Source organism: Megascapheus bottae, chromosome 5, assembly GCF_031878675.1.
Source record: "Megascapheus bottae isolate mThoBot1 chromosome 5, mThoBot2.hap1, whole genome shotgun sequence".
NCBI classification, from domain to species: Eukaryota; Metazoa; Chordata; class Mammalia; order Rodentia; family Geomyidae; genus Megascapheus; species Megascapheus bottae.
The window spans coordinates 5,138,135-5,158,655 of NC_143513.1; the positions used below are offsets into that span (position 1 = coordinate 5,138,135).

General features: G+C 37.0%; 1 protein-coding gene and 1 non-coding gene across 2 annotated transcripts in view; both read left to right on the forward strand.

Annotated features, from left to right (window-relative positions):
• The window catches only part of Sugct (succinyl-CoA:glutarate-CoA transferase), a 552,732-nt gene that overhangs the window by 85,314 nt on the left and 446,897 nt on the right, over nucleotides 1-20,521 (forward strand). The window lies entirely within an intron of this gene.
• LOC150062776 (U6 spliceosomal RNA) lies at nucleotides 35-141 on the forward strand. The gene has a single exon (XR_016535692.1). It is a non-coding gene; the product is annotated as a U6 spliceosomal RNA (small nuclear RNA).

The window sequence follows — 20,521 nt, forward strand, 5'->3', positions numbered from 1 at the left end:
CAATAATAAATAAATAAAATAAAATGAAAAATAAGTGCTCGCTTCGGCAGCACATATACTAAAATTGGAACGATACAGAGAAGATTAGCATGGCCCCTGCGCAAGGATGACACGCAAATTCGTGAAGCGTTCCATATTTTTAAGTGAAGTAAGCCAGACTCAAAGGAACTTAGGCTCAATGGTTTCCCTCATTCGTCATAATCAGTAGAAACCTTGGGCTCTACTAGCAGAGATTTGCAATAGAGCAAAATCTTGATACATAAGGACATATAATGTGAAGCTAATTGAAAGGACCTCCAGGATAGTGAAACAAAAGCCATATAATGAATGATTGTTGTCCTTAATGTACTATGTTGTCTCTCATCTCCTTTGCTGTCCCTTGGTTATCTCATATTGGTATAGCATCTCACTTTGTTATCTGATTTATTGAATTTATTTGTATTTGGATATTTGAAATTTGATAGGGAAGGGGGGAAAACCAAGACGGGTGGGGGGTGTGGGGGGGGGAGGGAAACGGGTACCAAGACATGTGAAAGGGTATCAATGTATGTGAATTAATGCACCTTCTATCTGGCAAATATCATGTAACCCTTTTACTAATTACAATAAAAAAAAGAGACCTTAAAAAAATAAAAAAAATAAAAATAAAAATAAATGAATACATGAAAAATCTGGCAGAATAGAGCAGAAACTTCCCAGTGCCCAGGCCCAGAGTTCAAGCCCCATGACAACAACAACCAAAACCAAAACAATAAGAATTATAATGTATGGATTTAAAGATGAGGATAATTTATTATACAATTTATTATATTACATTCACTTTTCCTTCTGACTTTAAAAGAAATTAAAATTAAGGCATTTTTGTATACTCAAAAATATTATGAGGATTAGGCATTGTGCTCTCAGTATCTAATTGATAAGACACTTCTGGAAGAATTACAAGAATAGTCTGTAAGTGTGCCATCTCTGTGAGGAAAGTTGCATATTCAGGATGCCTAAATATAGGTAGAAGACAGAGAGGTACAGAGGCTTAATAGTCTATGAGCAAGTAAGTTAGACAGTGGAGTAGGGGAAGAAGAAAGGGTTCAAGAAATTAGGGGGCAGCTATTTTGCATTTGGTTCTCTTAAAACCACAATGAGATATTAACTTACATTTGTTATTATGGAATATTACTCAGTAAGAAGTTTTGATAAGGAAATGGACAAAAGGCAGTATTTGCATACCATTGCCAAACTGATATGGCAAATGCATAGAGTTTTCCCAAAAGAACTAAAAATAGAATTACCAATGATAGTAAATAAAAATAATTTAAAAAAGGAAAATGGAACTACCATGTGAACTAGCAATCTTAATACTGGGTATATCTCTAAAATCATTTTCATTACAGCATTATTCTTTATAGCCTAGATATGAAAGCAATGTAAATATCCTTCAGCAGATGATTAAATACAGAAATGTGATATATATTTACCATATAATATTATTCAGCCTTCAAAAGATTAAAATCCTATTATTTATGACCATATGGATGAATCTGGAGGAAACAAGGAACAGAAAGACAAAAATATTGTCTCCTCTCACATGTGGAATTTATAAAAGGCAAACTCACGGGAGCAGAAAGTAGACTAGTAATTACTAATGACGAAGGGAATGAGAGCACTGCCTGCAGAGATGTTGGTCTAAGGACGCAAATGTTCGAGTAGACTGTTTAAGAGGTCTATTATACAACAAGGAGACTACAATTAATAACAAATTATTTTGTTTTTCCCTTATCTTCCCTTGTCAAATAAATAAATAAATAAATGTATTTACAGTATGTCAGGTACCACCTTCAGATATAGTAACAACATGCGATAAACCATAAGGGGAAAAGAAGATAAAAGAAATAGCTCCACATAGTACGTTAAGAACAACAATCACAAAGATTTATGTTGGAGGGGACTGGGTGAGGGAAAGTGGAAGTATAACATGGGAAGGGGTCACAATGTTTAAGAAGTAATGTACCCACTATCTGATGAATGTAACTGTAACCCCTCTGTACATCACCCCAGCAATAAAATAAAATAAACAAATTATTTTCTTGAAAATCACCAAGGATACAGATTTTAGCTGCTATCACTTCCCAAACTGATAAATGTATGAAGTGATAGATATATTAATAGCTTTGTTTAATAATTTCACAGGTTTTTTTGCCAGTCCTGGGGCTTGAACTCCAGGTATAGGCACTGTCCTTGGGCTTTCTCAAGGCTACCACTCTACCCTTGAGCCATGGCACCACTTCTGGCCTTTTCTGTGTATGTGGTACTGAGAAATCTTGGCCCCACATGTTATATATCAGTTAAGAATTTAGTTAAATAATTGAGCAGGAGTTAAAGCAAAAATTGAAGTGACATTTGCAAGAAGTTAAGAATAAATGATATACTTGTTGAAGTCCACAAAACTAACTTCTGCTGACAGCAAGAAATAATTTGATTTCTACCTTTCTAATACCTCTCACATCTTATAGTTGTGTTTATTGTTGGTAAAGTTAATCCAGAGCAAATGAGTCTAGGGATATAGTTTCTGGGCCTCTAACCCCAGCAATGGGGCACACAGCATAGAAGAGGAATGGTGACAGGATAGGAGGAATGGTAGATTAGAGCTGCTATTAATTAGTCTAAAAACCATTTGTTATAGCCTTAATTACTGGCTAGTCCATTAATCTAGCACTAAGCACCCTAAAAATAAGAGAATAAATGTTATAATTAGGAAGGCAAAGACATAAAAAAGAAAAATCTGATGACACGAAAAGAAAAATATGAAATATTTTAGATGATCTATTATTTATGTAATTATTTTATACTATTAGAAGAACTACAGGTTTACTTCAGTGCAAAAGATGGTCTTCTGTCTGCTTAAAGATTCAGTGTAGGGGCTGGGAGTTTGGTCGCGTGGTAAGAGTGCTTGCCTAGCATGCATGAAGACCTGGGTTCAATTCTTTGGTACTACATATATAGAAAAAGATGGAAGAGGTGTTATGGCTCAAGTGGTAGAGCTCTAGCCTTGAGAAAACCCAAGGACAGTGCTCAGGCCCTGAGCCCAACCCCAGGACTGGCAAAAAAATTCAGTGTAATGCAGGTCATGTTGGTTTTGTATAACTGAAGTTATAAGTTGTATTCATGGGCGTTATATATTTTTGTATATCGTGAGCTACAATCGAGGATTCATCAAGGCTTTTAATAGATAAATACTTGTGAATATCTCAAATGAGAAAAAATAAGAGAAAGACAAATTTATGGTGATTAAATTTAGCTACCTTATTAAATAATTTAGACATATTTTTGTGTCTTTCAACGTTCTGAAAAAAGTTGAAACAAGATGAAGATATAAAAGAGATAAAAAGAGAAAAATCTACTCGCGATTACATACCAGTAGATTTCTTGGATTTAGATTTTTTGGGGGGGGGTCCTGGGGTTTGATTTCAGCATGGGTGTTGTCACTGAGCTCTTCAGCTCAAGGCTACCACCCTAACCCTGGGACTGGGCTGGGTAATGAAGTTGCAGAGACTTTCCTGCTTGAGCTGGCTTTGTACAACAGTCCTTATACCTCAGCTTTCTGAGTAGCTGGAATTACCGATTTAGGCTACCATGTCTATACCTACCTTGAGTTTGAGTTTCCTTGAGTTGACTTTCCCAACTTTAGAATCACCTGTGTTCTCTACCAGAGTTAGAACAATTTTGTTTTGGTGTTAATTTGATCAATTCCACTTCATCTTTGATCTTATTAGGGTCAGGAAATCTTATATAGAATAAAATGAAGTCATATTCTCTTCAGTTATTAGGTGTCTTTGGCTCCAAATGTTATGATTTCAGTGTAGTAGAAAGATAAATAAAACATGAGTATCACACATTGTGTTTGAGACATAATTTTAGGAAAATTACTTTACTTTTTCACAGAGTGGATATGAAATGTAATTTTAAGCTTTTCCCTTAACATTTATAATTATTTGTTGAGTTATTACATACGAGAAATCCATAAGGGTTTAATTTACTGGACTTCTTCACAATCTAGACATAGCCAATTTCATTTTCTAGATGCTAAGTTAAAAAGCACTTTGGTTTCAATTATTATCATAGAAAGATCTTCTAAAATGATAAATTTAGTTTTCTACTATAGTAAGTGCTACATATGAAATATGATTATCTTATATGTTGTTATTTGATCCCTAATTACTTTTACATATTGATATACATGTTGGGAGTAAGAAAGAAAGCTATATTTGCACTGAATCCAGAATCCATCCATCCATCCATTTTCCCATCAAACTATAACTTGTTCCATATTTACTTTCTGCTTCATGAGACTTTTGCTGTAGTTGGAGATGGAAAATAAGCCAAGAGTGATTAAATATAAAGAGGAATCTAAATAGCTTGATAGACACTTGTCAGATTGGTTAAAAAAGATTAAAGAAATTAAAATGGAAGAGCTTTAATTGAATTTATCTGTTAAATATCTAGCTAGGTTGATTGTTCCAGACAGGGAAAAAGCAATGCAAGAATCTTAAGAATAAAAGTAATTATATTCTAGGAACTGATAAAATAGTGATGTGATTGGATAAATGACTTCTACTAGCTTTGTGATTGATAATTCAATATCTCAGATTTTTGTATCTTTTTTGTTTTTCTCTCTTGTTTTTGTAGGTTGTGGGGCTTGAATGTTGGCCTAGATGTTGTCTCTGAGCTCTTTAGCTCAAGGCTAGTGCTCCACCACTTTCAGCCACAGTACCACCTCTGCTTTTCTGGTGATTAATTGAAGTTAAGAGTCTCATGGACTTTTTTGCTCAGGCTGACTTTGAACCACAAAACTCAGATCTCAGCCTTTTGAGTAGCTAGGATTATAGGTGTGAGCCATCTGGGCCCAGCTTCTGTGTGTGTGTGTGTGTGTGTGCGTGTGTGTGTGTGTGTGTGTGTGTGTGTATGTGTGTGTGTGTATGTGCACGCAGGGCCTAGGTGCGGTCCCTAAGCTTTATTTAATTTAATATTTTATTTTTTTTTGCTGAAGACTAGTGCTCTACCACTTGAACCACAGCTCCATGTCTTGCCCTTTGGAGGCTGGCTTTGAACCATGAAATTCAGATTTCAGCCTCCTGAGTAGTTAGAATTACAGGTATGAGCCACTGGCACTCTAATTTTTTTTTTTGCCAGTTCTGGACTAGAGCTCAGGGCCTGAGCACTGTCCTTGGACTTTCTCAAGGGTAGAGCTCTACTACTTGAGCCACAGCATCACTTCTGTCTTTTTTCTATGTATGTGGTACCAAGGAATTGAACCTGGGTCTTCCTGCATGCCAGACAAGCACTCTACCACTAGACCAAACTCCTGGCCCACTGGCACTACATTTTTTTTTGTTGTTGTTGCTTGTTTGTCAGTGTCAAAGGAGTTGGAAGTGTACATTAAAATACGTTAACCAAGATTAGATGAAAAATATTCGTGATACACTGTGTATCAAAAATAGTAAGGCTGTGGATTCTGCTCATATTCCAAATATAGGAAGAAAAAGGATAATGTGAGAGTTCAGGAACTGGCCCTGCTCCTCAGCTTCAGTGCAAACCCGAGAGAAAAGCTCTCCAGTTCATCTTAGTCTCTATCAAAGACGATATTGAGATAATTCAAGTCCAGGTCTTGAGCATTATACTGACAAAAATATTGTCAGTATGTGTTACTGAATTCTTTTATTCTTTTATTTTGTCTTGGGTTCTAGCTACAAATATCTCTTAACTTTAGCTGGATCATTTCCTGAACTTTTCTTTTTTTCATATATTTTTTATTGCAATTAATAGAAGGGTTACATTATATTTGCCAGGTAGAAGGTGCATTAATTCACATACATTGATACCCTTTCTCATGTCTTGGTCCCCATTTCCCTCAAGCATATCCTGTGCGTATGAAAGGATGTTGAAACTAGATGCCAATTAATTTGAGATGAGTAATAACAGGATTTGTGTACTACTCCTACATAGAATTTACATAGCAATGTGAAAGGACATGCAGTTACCTTCTTCCCTCTTCTGAAAAATACATTAAACATACATTTTCTTTTTGGCCAGTCCTGGGCTTGAGCTCAGGGCCTGAGCACTGTCCTTGGATTTTCTCAAGGTTAGAGCTCTACCACTTGAGTCTCAGCACCACTTCTGGCTTTTTTCTATGTATGTGGTACTGAGGAATTAAACCTGGGTCTTCATACATGCTAGGCAAGCACTCTGTACATTTAATTTTTTATAAGGTTTTTTTAATTAAAGAATTTATTAACATTGCTTTTTACATCATATTTCATTTTATTTATTTATTTATTTTATTTTTGCCAGTCCTAGGCTTTGGCTCAGGGCCTGAGCACTGTCCTTTGGACTTTCTCAAGGCTAGAGCTCTACCACTTGAGCCTCAGCACCACTTCCGGCTTTTTTCTATGTATGTGGTACCAAGGAATCGAACCCGGGGCCTTTGTTCATGCTAGGCAAGCACTTTAACCATTAGGCCAAACTCCCAGCCCTTTACATCATATTTCAAATGACATGTTTAACAAACGAGTGTTCAGGAAGGGATTCTCTATATACAATCACTGGCACTCAGTTTTTAGAACATAATCAAAATTAGGCTAAGGGTTTGTAAACACATTTTAAACATATTATTTCCAAACACACATTCCTCTTTTGTTTTTCTCTTCTCTAACAATCACTTTCTTTCATACTTCCCTCTTTCTTTACCTCCATCTTTTCCTTCTCCTTCCTCCATCCTTCCTTCTCTCTTTTCCTTCTTCTTTCCCTTCCTCCCTCCTTTCTTTATTTCTCTCTTTTATTTTATATCTCTTTGCTTTTTTTGTTACAGTAAAATTGACCTAATTATAATTATAGAGGTCCAGGGAGATTCCTAAGTACTTGTGATTACTGAACATTTGGGAAAAAGAAAGGATTAAAATTCCAAAGAAAGCTGGCCAATATAAATACATATTGTAGGTAGTAGAAAAAGAAAAACTTTTCCCCTTTTTTTCTGCCAGTCTTAGGACATGAATTCTCAGGGCCTGGGCACGATTCTTGGACACTTTTTGCTCAAGGCTAGCACTCTGCCTCTTGAGCCACAGAACCCAGGGCTTCATGCATGCTAGGCAGGCACTCTTCCACTAGATCACACTCCTGGAACAAACATTTTTTTAAGGTGGTACATTTTCAATATTCAGGAGGCTGAGAGGAAAGACTCACCAGGGCTACATAGTGATACCCTGTTTTTAAAAATGTGGTATGTTTGGGTAGAAACTCCAGATATGCTTGTATTAACTCTTTTAAGTGGAAGTAATTATCACTAGGATAGTGTGTAGAAATGAAAACTCATTGATGGTTACTGGTTTAGGAATTCACTGGTCTTTGTTCTTACTCTTGTTTTGTCTTTTGTATTTGGTCTTGGGATGTTGGGAGTGATTTCTGGAAAATATTTTCCTTGATGAGAGTAGATGATGGCATTCATGCCTCAAGGGAAGGGTTTATAATGAGAGCATTATTGTCTTGGGTAACACAGACCCAGGTATTAAGGTTAGATAAGCACCCTAAGCACCCGTCATCTATATATGAATGCACCTGATGGACCATGAAAGGGGATTTTCCTGACCAGATCTTATCTGGTTTCATGTTCAGACATTCTGATTGATAGAGTCATGTAGTCAGAGGTCTGTTTGATGAACATTTTTCTTTTGGTTCAGGTTTTCAAAGTTTGCATCAAATATCCATTATAAAGCTTTTAGACAGACCAAAAGGCTTCATAGTTTTGAAAAGCAATGATGACTTTCTCTTTAGAAATACAAACTTTCATTTAATAGTATAGAATTAAATGTTGTACTCTTTAAAAAGCCCATTGTTCTGTGGATTTCTCATTTTATGACTTAAAGTCTACATTGCGATATTCTTTTGTATTAAATTGCACACTGGTTAGAACAAAGACAAAAGATATGTAAACATGGGGTTCCATTTTGTCCAACAGGGTAGACAGAAGCCTGGTCATTCTTTGCTTTTCATTTCAAGCAAGCACATAGTGCCTTGAGTTTTTTCTCTACATTATCATCTAAGCAATTGTTCTAGGTAGAGCATGACTATAAGCCAGGAATTATAATAGCATATGCTTGAACATACCAGGCAGATAGTCAGAATGAGTGAATTGAGTCTGATGAAAAGCAATAGGGAATCGAATTATATCTTGTCCTACCTAAGGGAATTGTTATTAGTCTAGCCATGTGAGATTATGATCCTAGTGCAGATATGCACTAGTAATATTTAACAACTGATCACAACACACACACACACACACACACACACACACACACACACACAAAGAGAAAGACTTTTCCTTTAAAATGGTACATTGTTGGGCCAGAAGTTTGGTCAAGTAAAATGCTTGCCTAGCATGCATGAAGACCTGGGTTCAATTCATTGGCACCACGTACATAGAAAAGAGCTGGAAGTGGTGCTGTGGCTCAAGGGTAGAGCTCTAGCCTTGAGAAAAAAAAGTTCAAGGACAGTGCTCATGCCCTGAGTTCAAGCCCCACAACTGGCAAAAAAAAATGGTACATTGTTATGGTACTCTGGTGGCTGATAGCTACTTATGATGCTGAGATCTGAAGGTTGAGGTTCAAAGTTAGCCTGAACGGGAAAGTTTGAGAGCCTCTCATATCCAGTAAGCTACAAAAACAAAGTTTAAGTGGTAGAGCACTAGCCTTGAGTACAAAAGCTCAAGGACAGTGCCCATGTCTTGAGTTCAAGCCCTTGGACTGGCATACAAAAACACGGTATGTTGTCAGTATTTAGGAGGTTGAGAGAATTAGGCTCTCTGGGGTTACATAGTGACACCCCGTCTTTAAAAAAGTGGCATATTTTAGAGTTCGAAATTCCCGATATTCTCATATTAACTGTTTTTGCCATGCAAACTCTTTTTCCCCTGGATAGATTTTGTGTCATTGAAAGATAGCAAACATTAACCTGATTCACTGTCTTACAGTAAAAAATCTAAGCTGTTTGGTCTGCATTCTCCCTCCCTCCCTCCCTCCCTCCCTCCCTCCCCCCCCCCCTCTCTCTCTGCCAGTCCCAGGGCTTGAATTCAGGGCCTGGACACTGTCCTTGAGCTTTGTTTGCTCAAGGGCTAGTACTTTACCACTTGAGCTGTGGCATCACTTCTGGCTATTTCTATGCATGTGGTGCTGAGGAATCAAACCCAGGGCTTTGTACATGCTAGGCAAGCACTCTACTACTAGGCCATACTCTGGCCCTTGGTCTGTTTCTCTTAAATAATGTTTTTTTTTCATTTTTTAAATTTAAATTAGCATCTATTAGTTATACAAGGCAGGTTTTGTTATGACATTTCCATACATGTATACAATGTATCCTGATCAACCACATCTCCCTATGTCTCTCCTGTATTCATTTTCCCTTCTTTAAGGAATTTTAACATGTTTCAGTGCTTATTCACCATCATTGTGAGCCTTTCCCTTCCTGCTGGTACCCCCTCCACTTCAGGGTCTGCTTTATTTTCCTGTCATTTGTTTTCTTTTTTCTTCATGGTATTATGTTTTAATTATACCAAGGGATAATGTGCTTCAGCATGGTAATCTTTAATATTTCTTACATTTGAGTATTTTCTTTCTTTCTTTTTATTGCCAGTCCTTGGGCTTGAACTCAGGGCCTGAGCACTGTCCTTAGGCTCTCTCAAGGCTAGAGTCCTATCACGTGAACCACAGTACCATTTCCGGCTTTTTTTCTGTGTCTGTGGTACCGAGGAATCGAACTCGGGTGCATGCTAGGCAAGCATTCTCCCACTAGAACAAACCCTGACCCCAACCTTTTAGTATTTTGAAAGGACTTCTTATAGTGTTATTCTGGAGTGAAGGTTATGGGGAGGTTGATGATATTTGGTGAACTTGATTCAGGGTACAAGACTTTACTGACTCTGGATGGATAGTGGAGAGGCTGAGCTTATTCTGAGGAGGCTTTCAGGCCTCTTGATGCTGGGCCTAGGTTTCTTTCCATTGAACTAATGTAAAAAAATAGATTATGTCCTTTTTTGAGCTGTCTAATCCTCCAGTTGTGCTAAATATAGACTTTGTAGTGTAAGGGGAATACATGGCCAAGAAAAGGATGGTTGTCTGATATGTATGAGAACTGACACAACAAAGCAGAGAGGCTTTATCATATTACAGAGGGTTTTATCATATTACAGTCTAATAGCATATGAAAACATGTTTGTGGCAAGTCACAATGCAGATCATATGCAAATGTACTGAATTTAGGACATATGAGAAGCTGGATATGGGATATAGTGTGTCATCAAAGGCTAATTATGTTGGTATACCTTTGAGGTCCCTTTAGAGGTGATGCTGAAAAGACCAGAGATGTCTACAATTGCACTTTAGATCTTAAAAGCCATCTAGCTTGTGGCATGTGGTCTGTCATTGATAAAAAAATTCTGACTATGATGTAAATTATTTCTGAGAGTGCCTTCTTCAGTTTTAGTCTCTGGTGAGATGTATTAGCAAGAAAAGGGAGAGACTGGCTAGGTATTTGTAACTGTGGTGAAGAATCTGTACTATTCTCATTCCTGTGAAGTGTCTCCCTACTTCGTAGAGATGACCAAAAAATTGTCATTAAAAACATTATTTTTAGTTTTTTAAAAATTTTTATTAAAGAATTTATTAACATTGATTTTTACATCATATTTTAAGTGACATATTTAACAAACAAGTATGTAAGAAGGGAATCTCTATATGATCACTGGCACTTACATTTTAGAACACAATTAGAATTAGGCTGAGGGTTTATATGTCATGAATACATATTAATCTATGTAATAAAACATTATGTCTATAGAGTCATAGGTTTTATGTCTATGTAGTTGTGTTTATATTTCCAATACCATGTCCATAGCATTGGGTATGCAAATATTGAGTCCTTGCTCTTGCACTGTTTGGATCTAATAGCTACATATTAAGGATATCATGTGCCTTTTGTTCCTTAGGTCTTGACTTGTCTCACTCAACATGATTCACTCTAGATTCATCCATGTCCCTGTGAATGCCATTATTTTATCTTGTCTGTTGGCTATGTAGAATTCATATATATATATCACCTTTTTTGTATCCATTCATCTGTAGTAGGGCATCTGGATTGTTTCCATCGCCTGGCTATTAAAAACATTGTGTGTGTGTGTGTGTGTGTGTGTGTGTGTGTGTGTGTGTGTGTGTGTTGGACGGAAAGTAGTTGTGGGAATAATGAACTTGTCATAAAAACTCCAATCACCCTTTTACCCTTAAACTTTGTAGACTTTTAAGTGTTTTTTGTTTGTTTTTATTTGCCAGTCCTGGGGCTTGAACTCAGGGCCTGAGCACTTTCCTTGGGCTTTCCTCAAGGCTAGTGCTCTACCACTGAAGCCACAGCATCACTTCTGGCCTTTTCTGTGTATGTGGTATGGAGGAATCAAACCCGGGCCTTCATGCATGCTAGGCAAGCACTCTACCACTAGGTCAAACTCTTGGCCCAATTTTAAGTGTTTCTAATGTCTTCTCACTATCTCATGGAAACAGAGAATCTATTTTCTTTTACCTCTGTAATAGTCGCATACTGGGAGAAAAAAATATATACTCAAATATTTAAAAATCCTCAAATAGGATTAGTACAGGAAGGTATAAAATATATTTTCTCTCTTGCATGTGTAAGATTTCTTTTCCTTCACTGAGTCTGTTTTTATTAATTTACCCAGCAATCCTTGGCATCATATGCCTATATTCCTTGCATGGATTGTTGCTTGGATTGGACTGATGTAATACATATTTCACCTGCTGAATCATTTGGCCATTGACATCATGATTTCTTTTTCTAGTCCACATCTGGCTTTGCACCTTCCCCCAAACCCTCATGAGATCACCTTAGGAAGAGTCATTACTAAGAACTTAGTATTCAAATAAGTTTCTGTCATTGTTCTGTAGATCAGAAGAACTTCTGTGTGACTTGGCCAGACAAGCACTGTGCCAATTGTGGGATGGATTATAAAAATCATCTTCAGATAACTCGTACAATTTTAGTGAATTTTAGTCATTCAGAATGTCCCAGGGAAGCAGCCTACAAATGAATTAATTCTGTTTTCATGCTGGAGCTTGGGTTAAAATTTGTTTTACATAGGTTTGTTATTTAACGGGTTTAAGAATATGCCTGAATTCCAGAAGATTTCTTCCATGAATTTAGGAATGTACCTGAAATTCTGCTAGGAGAGATTTACTTTTTTAACTGAAAAGAAGGCCTTTAGATCTGTAAAGGGCAGTGTCCTGAGTGACCTTACTTGTAACCATTTTCGGTGATTTGGCTCTGTACGGCAGCCATTTGCTTTGTCTCTTTCCTCCTTTTGGTGCCAAACATAATATGTGATTTGTATTTGAGGTTTCTTTTTCCTACTAATTCTTAATCCTCGGCTTCATGAGATGTGTACTCTAATTCCCCTATTGTTAGTGCCTTTGAAGTCTGATTTCCTTTTGTGCAGTCCAGAGTTCTTACTCTTAACTTTGATTTCCATACATTCCACACTATTCCTTTGGAAACACTTTTTGGTCTCCAGATACCCTTCAGTCTTTCCCACCTTTACAGCTTAATCTTTTTTGACCCTTCCTTGGTTGATGAGGGGCTTGCCAGTACTTTTCAAAACATGAATTACCAGCCATGGCAGTTATTTCAGTGGGGTTATTCTTCTCTCAGTTTTCTATTGCTGCACAGCAAACTACCAGTAATTTTGTATAAGTGTAGCTTAAAACAACGTAGAATTATTTCTCATAGTTTCTAGGGCAAGAAGCCTAGAAATGACTTAGCAGCATCCTATAATCACGTCTTAAAGGCTGCAATACAGGTGCGTGCCAATATCAAATATTTCACTGTTGCACAGAGATCTCTTCCATGCTCATTTTAGTTGTGGAAGAATACAGTCTCTGTGGCTGTAGAGTTCATATTTTGTTTCCCCCAGTCAAAGTCAGTCCCCTCCTCCTACCTTTACTTTTATTTTTGGTGGGTTGTGGGTCTTGAACTCGGAGCCTGGGTTCTGTCCCTGAACTCTTCATCTCAAGGCTACCTCTCCACAGTGCCTTTCTGGTTTTCTGGTGGTTAATTGGAGATAAGAGTCTCATATGAACTTTTCCATCTAGGCTTGTTTTGAACCATGAGCCTCAGATCTCAGCCTCCTGAGTAGTTAGGATTATGCATGTGAGCCACTGGTGCCCAGCTTACATATGCTTATTATTTCAAAGGAAAAGAATCTTTGCTTGATTTTCACAGTAGAAGATCCCATCAGTGAAATGTTGATTAGGGCTGATTAAAATTTAGCACATTATCTCAGATACGCATAATGAAAAATAGTATGTTGAGTCTATAGTTCAAATGAATGATAAAAATAAAAACAATCACTTCATGGATTTGCTGATTACTTTCTGTAAGATAAATGTCTCACTATTTTGTTATTCCCCTTCCCTTCCCCAACTCAGATAAACAGATATATAAGACACAGGGTACCAAAATGAAAAACAGTGACAGTGAGAGATAAATCAAAGGGAAGAATGAAATGAGTTTACACAGCAACAACAACAGCAACAACAACGAACCTCTGTTTACATATCTTGGAGTTCATTTTGGTTAGCATCACTTTATAGGGTCATATGTACATAGCTATTGAGCTACTGTGATCCTCTGATAGGTCTATCCTAGATATGTACTAAGTGTTACGGATGAGGGAAACCATGGAGCCTATATTTCTTTGGTTCTGGCTTACTTGACTTAATATGATTTTTCTCCCCAAGTCTTTCCATTTCCTTATAAATGGGGTGATGTCATTCTTTCTGATGGAAGCATAGAATTCCATTGTGTATATATTCCTCTGTGAGACTCTCATCTCTACTTAACCATTAAAAAGCTAGAAGGGGAGCTGTGGTTCAAGTGTTGGAGTGCTAGCCTTGAGCAAAAGCTCAGGGACAAAATACAGACAGTACCCAGGTCTGGTACACACACACAAAAGAATGCTTATTAGATATCTCTTAAATGGACAGAAGTAACTTTTATTACCTTTTAAAAGTTTTAAAACTAATATTGCAAGACAATATTATTTTATTATACAAACAGAAATAGTCTGAAGAACTGAGCTATTGAAAACATGAAACCATGTTTGAAGAAGACATTTGAAACTCAGGACATGCCATCACAAGAATAAATAGTATAGCATGTCATTAGATGTTGTTTCCCACATTTCCAGTTACTCATCACATCGTTTTAGTTGCTTATAACTACTTCTTGTGTCACATGATTGATTGGGTCAGTGGTTCATGGTAAGAAATATGTTTGATGTATTATCCTAAACAAGCTTTTGAAATTCAGTCTCTTTGCTGTCTGGTCTTAACTGCTGACACTTGATATCCAATTTCTTCATTTGTCTGATTTTGATTCAGATGGATTGGCAAAAATTATCAAGCCTAATACAAATCAAGTTTTTCTTTCGAATTCACATGTAAAACAAATATAGATAAATCATGATTTAAGTATCACTAATGACAATTCAGAGGAATGTGTGCATTGTAAAAATTAAATTGAGGAATTACTATGAAGAGAAGGTTTTGGTAATGCAGGTTTCTTTGCTAAGTAAATAAAAGTAGAGTTCTTAAAATGATTTATCAACTCGATTGGTTTTCAGTGTTTACAGGTAAAATGTTTATGGTTAAAGCTTATTTCTAATTCCATTTGAATAGTAGACAGGCCATATTGCAGGAACTCTGACAACTGCATTACATATTATGTAATAAGATCAAGTTTATCTGTAGAGGATCACTCAATTGAAAAGGTTGCCTATTTATTATTTTTTAAAATCAACTAGTGTGTTCCAATTAAATGCTTCTAAAATCAAGACCATTCAGAAAGTGTAACTAGTCTTATTCTGCATTTTATTTATTTATTTATTTATTTATTTATTTATTTATTTATTTATTTATTTATTATTCATTCATTTTTTTGCCAGTCCTGGGGCTTGAACTCAGGGCATGAGCACTGTCCTTGGGCTTTCTCAAGGCTAGAGCTCTATCACTTGAGCCACAGCGCCATTTCTGGCTTTTTCTATGTATGTGGTACTGAGGAATCCCATCTGTGTTTCTGTGCATGCTAGGCAAGCACTCTATCACTAGGCCAAACTCTTGGCTCTCTGCATGTAATTTATTGTGATGCTGTACTATTCTGAGCATAATTATTATGTGCTGACTTTTTCTTCTATAATGTATGGATATCATAGCTTGTTAAAGTCACCTCCTATTGATGGATCAAATTTAAATTTTTTCTAGTAGTTCGTACCTACGTCTTTAAAAATTTTTTTATTGTAAAGATGATGTACAGACAGGTTATAGTTACACAAGTCAGATAATAAGTACATTTCCATTTATGATTCAGGTAATGAATACATTTCTTTTTGAACAATGTCACCCTCTCTTTCATTATTTCTCAATTTTTTCCCTCCAGACTTCCATCCCCACAAAGTTATTCCTTTCCAACATAGTGTCTAGTGAGTTGCACTGCTGAATTGATTCATCTGTTATCCTACCATTTCTGTGCTTCCCCTTCCCAAATCAGATAAACTTACATACAAGACAAAGGGTACAGAAGTCATAGACAGTGACAGAAGGGAGTAAATCAAAGAAAAAAGGAAAAAAGGAAAAAAATCAAAAACAGAACCACAAAAGTACAATAAAAAGACCTTTGTCTCCTTTCTTGGAGTTTATTCTGATAAGTATCATTTTATATGCATATATGCATATGCATACGGCTATTGAGCCCTTGGATGTTCTCCTGAGAATATCCTCCTTTGTTCTCACTGTTAAATATTTAGACTGATGTTTGATTAATCATTTCCTGGTATATTATTATTTTAACTATCCATTGAGTTTACTTGTAGATTTATAGGCACATTCTAATTATTACAAATGAGGGAAACCATGCAGCCTGTGTTTCTTTGGATTTGGTTTACTTTGCTTAGTATAATTTTTTTTCATGTCATTCTTTCACATTGTGTATATATCACATTTTCTCGATCCATTTATCCATTGAAGGCCATTTAGGTTGATTCCATGTATTGGCTATGGTAAACAATGCTGAGGTGAACATGGTTGTGCTGGGAGCTTTAGTGTGGCCTGGTTTTTGATCATTGGATAGAGGCCCAGGAGTGGAATTGCTGGAGCATATGGAAGCTTCATCTTTGACCATGTCTGTAATTATACCTGCATTTGGCATGGATACATGACTTCTTTTTTTTTTTTGCTAAGCCTGGGCTTGGGCTTTCTCAAGGCTAGAACTCTACCACTTGAGCCACAGCACCATTTCCAGCTTTTCTATGTATTTGGTACCAAGGTATCAAACCCAGGTCTTTGTGCATGCTAAGCAAGCACTCTACCACAAGACCAAACTCCAGGCCCTTGGCTTCTTTTGTTTTTATAGAATCTCTGATTATTTTAGTTGCTCTATGTTTGCCTTTGGGTTATTATCTCCAACTGTTTACTCTCCTCCTCCTCCTCCTCCCCTGCCTCCTCCTCCTCCTCTTCCTCCTCTACTCCTCATTCTCATTTGCCTGTCCCTCTCTTTCTCCTCCTTCTTCTGCTCCTCCTTCTCCTCTCCTCTTTCTCTTTCTTCTTCTTTCTTCTCTCTTCTTCTGTCAGTCCTACGGCTTGAACTCAGGGTGTAGGCTCTGTCTCTGAGCTGCTTTTGCTCTGGGACAGTTTTTCACTACTTAACCTGCAGCTTTTGATATTTCATTGGAGATAAGAGTCTCATGGATTTTTCTGCTAGCTTAAACCATGATCCTCAGATTTCAGCCTCCTGAGTACCTAGGATCACAGATGATGAGCCTAGCCCAACTGTTCTCACAGAAAGCTCAGATATTTTATTTCCTCTTCAGTTTCTCTGATCTCATTATTTTGTTAATTATGGATCGAGCAAATATTCTGATAGAACATGGGGTCATATTTGGCCCTCCTCATTTTCCTTACTATTATGTAATTATTCCCCCTTTTTTTTCAGTTGTGTAGCTTGAACCCAAAGCCTGGGCACTGTCCCTGAGCTTTTCATGCAAGGCTAGCACTGTACCAGTTAGAACCACAGCACCACTTCTGGTTTTCTAGTGGTTAATTAGAGATAGTCTCATGAACTTTCTTGCCTAGGCTGACTTTGAACTGCGATCCTCAGATCTCAGCCTCAAGTAGCTCGGATTACAGTGGCTTGAGCATCCTGTATAATCTTTCATGCATTCAGTCTGCATTTCCTTTGACATACATTTAATCCCAAGTGTTTTTCTAAGTTTATTGATACCAGTTTATTATCATCAATCTGTCTAGACCCTTGCAGAATTCAAAAATGTCCTCTTTCTCTCTTGGCTCTTTTTTATTCTTGAGTATGATTATAAATGCAGTGGGAAGCCTTATCAGGTGCACATCTGAACAGTGTGCTGAGAATGATTTCTTTCTGTGACCTACATGAACTGGTGTGATCTCACCTTTATCAGTGTCTCTAATTTTATTCCTTATATTGTTTATCACCAATCTTTAGTTGTAGTGGTTTGCCTTCAGTCCTCCCTTCCCCCTATTTGTCCATCTCTGATGCTTTAGAAATTTACCATACTGCAAAAACTCAACAAAGAAACCTCAGAATTGAACAAATGTATAGACCAACTAGATCTAACAGACATCTGCAGATTATTCCACCCGGCAACATCACAATATACATTTTTTTTTCAGCAGCACATGGAACATTTTCCAAAACAGACCACATTTTAGGGCATAAGTCAAACCTGTGCAGTTTCAGAAACACTGAAATTACTCCTTGAATTCTCTCAGACAACAAGGGCATCAAATGGAAGTGAACACCAATCTCCACCAACGAAAACCCTATAACTCATGGAGATTGAACAACACATTGTTGAATCACCAATGGGTCATGGAGAAGATCAGAACAGAAATTCAACAGTTTATGAAATTTAACAAAAAGGAGCACACAAAATACCAGCTCCTTTGGGACACGGCAAAGGCAGTACTCAGAGGAAAATTTAGAGCTCTGAGTGCTTACATTAACCAATTGGAAAAATTACAACCCCCCAATTTAATGTCGCACCTTAAGCTCTTGGAAAAAAAGCAACCAACCAACCTCAATCCCAGTAGAAGGAAGCATATTATTAAAGTCAAAGCATAATTAAATGAATTAGAGTCCAAAAAACTATAGAAAGAATCAACAAAACAAGGAGTTGATTCTTTGAAAAAATTAACAAAATTGACAGACTCTTAGAAAATATCAATGTATGTGAATTAATGCACCTTCTATCTGGCAAATATAATGTAACCCTTCTATTAATTACAATAAAATATATGAAAAAAGGAAAATATTACCAAAAAAGAAGGAGCACACCCAAATAAACAAAATCACATATGAGAATGGTAATATCACGATAGAAATTACCAAGATCCAGAGCATCATAAGGGAATACTTTTCAAACATTTATGCCAACAAATTTGAGAATCTAGAAGAAATGAATGAATTTCTAGCCAATATTGACATATCCACATGAACCAAGAAGACCTAATCCAACTAAACAGACCTATTTAAAGCACTGAAGTAGAAATGGCAATAAGAGACCTCCCATCCAAGAAAAGCCCAGGGCCAGATGGATTCACAGCTGAATTCTATAAGGTCTTCAGAGCAGAGCTCACACCAATACTACTCAAGCTCCTCAACGAAATTGAAAACGAAGGCTCTTTGCCAGACTCATTCTACAAAGCCACTATAACCCTCATCCCAAAACCAGACAGAGATTCATCAAAGAAAGAGAAGTATAGACCCATTTCTTTGATGAATATTGATGCAAAACTTCTCAACAAAATACTGGCCAACTGTTTTCAGCAACTCATTAAAAAAATTTACACTATGATCAATCAGGATTCATCACAGGGATGTGAAGCTGGTTCAACATATGCAAATCAATTAATATAATTCACCACATCAACAGGAGCAAAGATAAGAATCACATGATTGTCTCAATAGATGCAGAAACAGCATTTGACAAGATCCAACACCCCTTTATGCTAAAAGCTCTGGAGAAACTAGGAATCCATGGAACATTCCTCAGTATAATGAAGGCTATGTATGACAAACGCACAGCTAGCATTGTACATAATGGTGAAAAGCTAAAGCCATTTCCTTTAAAATCAGGCATGAGACAAGGATGCCCATTCTCTCCACTCCTCTTTAACATTGTATTAGAATTCCTAGCCAGAGCATTGAGGCAAGAAGCAAGCATAAAAGGGATCCAAATAGGGAAAGAGGAAGTGAAACTCTCCCTCTTTGCAGTTGATTCTGTATTTAAAGAACCCTATAGACTCCACTCCCAAGCTGCTTGAACTGATTCAAAACTTTGGCAAGGTAGCAAGGGTATAAAATTAACCCTCAAAAATCAACTGCCTTCCTATATGCTAACAACGAGAGGATGGAGGCAGCAATCAGGAAAGCAACTCCTTCTCCAAAAGCCTCAAAGAAAATAAAGTACCTAGGAATCAACTAAGAATGTAAAGGACCTTTATGATGAAAACTTTAAAACCCTTAAAAATGAAATTAAAGCAGAACTGAGGAAATGGAAAAACCTCACATGTTCCTGGATTGGTAGAATTAACATTGTGAAAATGGCAATCTCGCCAAGGGCTATCTACAAATTCAATGCAATACCCATCAATATCCCAATGTCATTCTTTACAGAATTAGAAGAGGCAATCCAAAATTTCATATGGAATAATAAAAGACCACGTATAGCAAAAACAATTCTTAGCAGAAAGAACTGCGCAGGAGGAATTTCAATACCAAACATTAGACTCTTATTACAGAGCAATAGTGACCAAAAAGCTTGGTACTGGCACAAGAACAGGCTTGAAGACCAATGGAATAGAAATGAGTACCCAGATATTAACCCACAGACCAATGGCCACCTAATCTTTGAAAAGGGAACCAAAAAATACAATGGAAGAAAGACAGCCTCTTCAACAAGTGGTGCTGGAAGAACTGGTTAAGCACCTGCAGAAAACTAAAGTTGGATCCTTCTTTGTCACCCTGCACCAGGATTAAATCCAAATGGATCAAAGACTTGGAGGTAAAAGCTGACACACTGAGAACTTTACAAGAAAGAATAGGAGATACACTAGGTCTCCTTGGCACAGGTCAAAACTTTCTTAATAAGGACCCAGAAACACAACAAATGAGAGAAAAACTGGATAAGTGGGACTGCTCTAAACTGCAGAGCTTCTGTATGGCAAAGGACATAGCTAGTAAGTTAAATAGAAAGCCCATACAGTGGGAGAAGATCTTCACTAGCCATACAACAGGCAAAGGCCTCATATCTAAAATATATCAACAGCTCAAAAAATTGAATCACTCCAAAATTAATCTCCAAAGAAACAACCATCCCATTAAAAGATGGGCC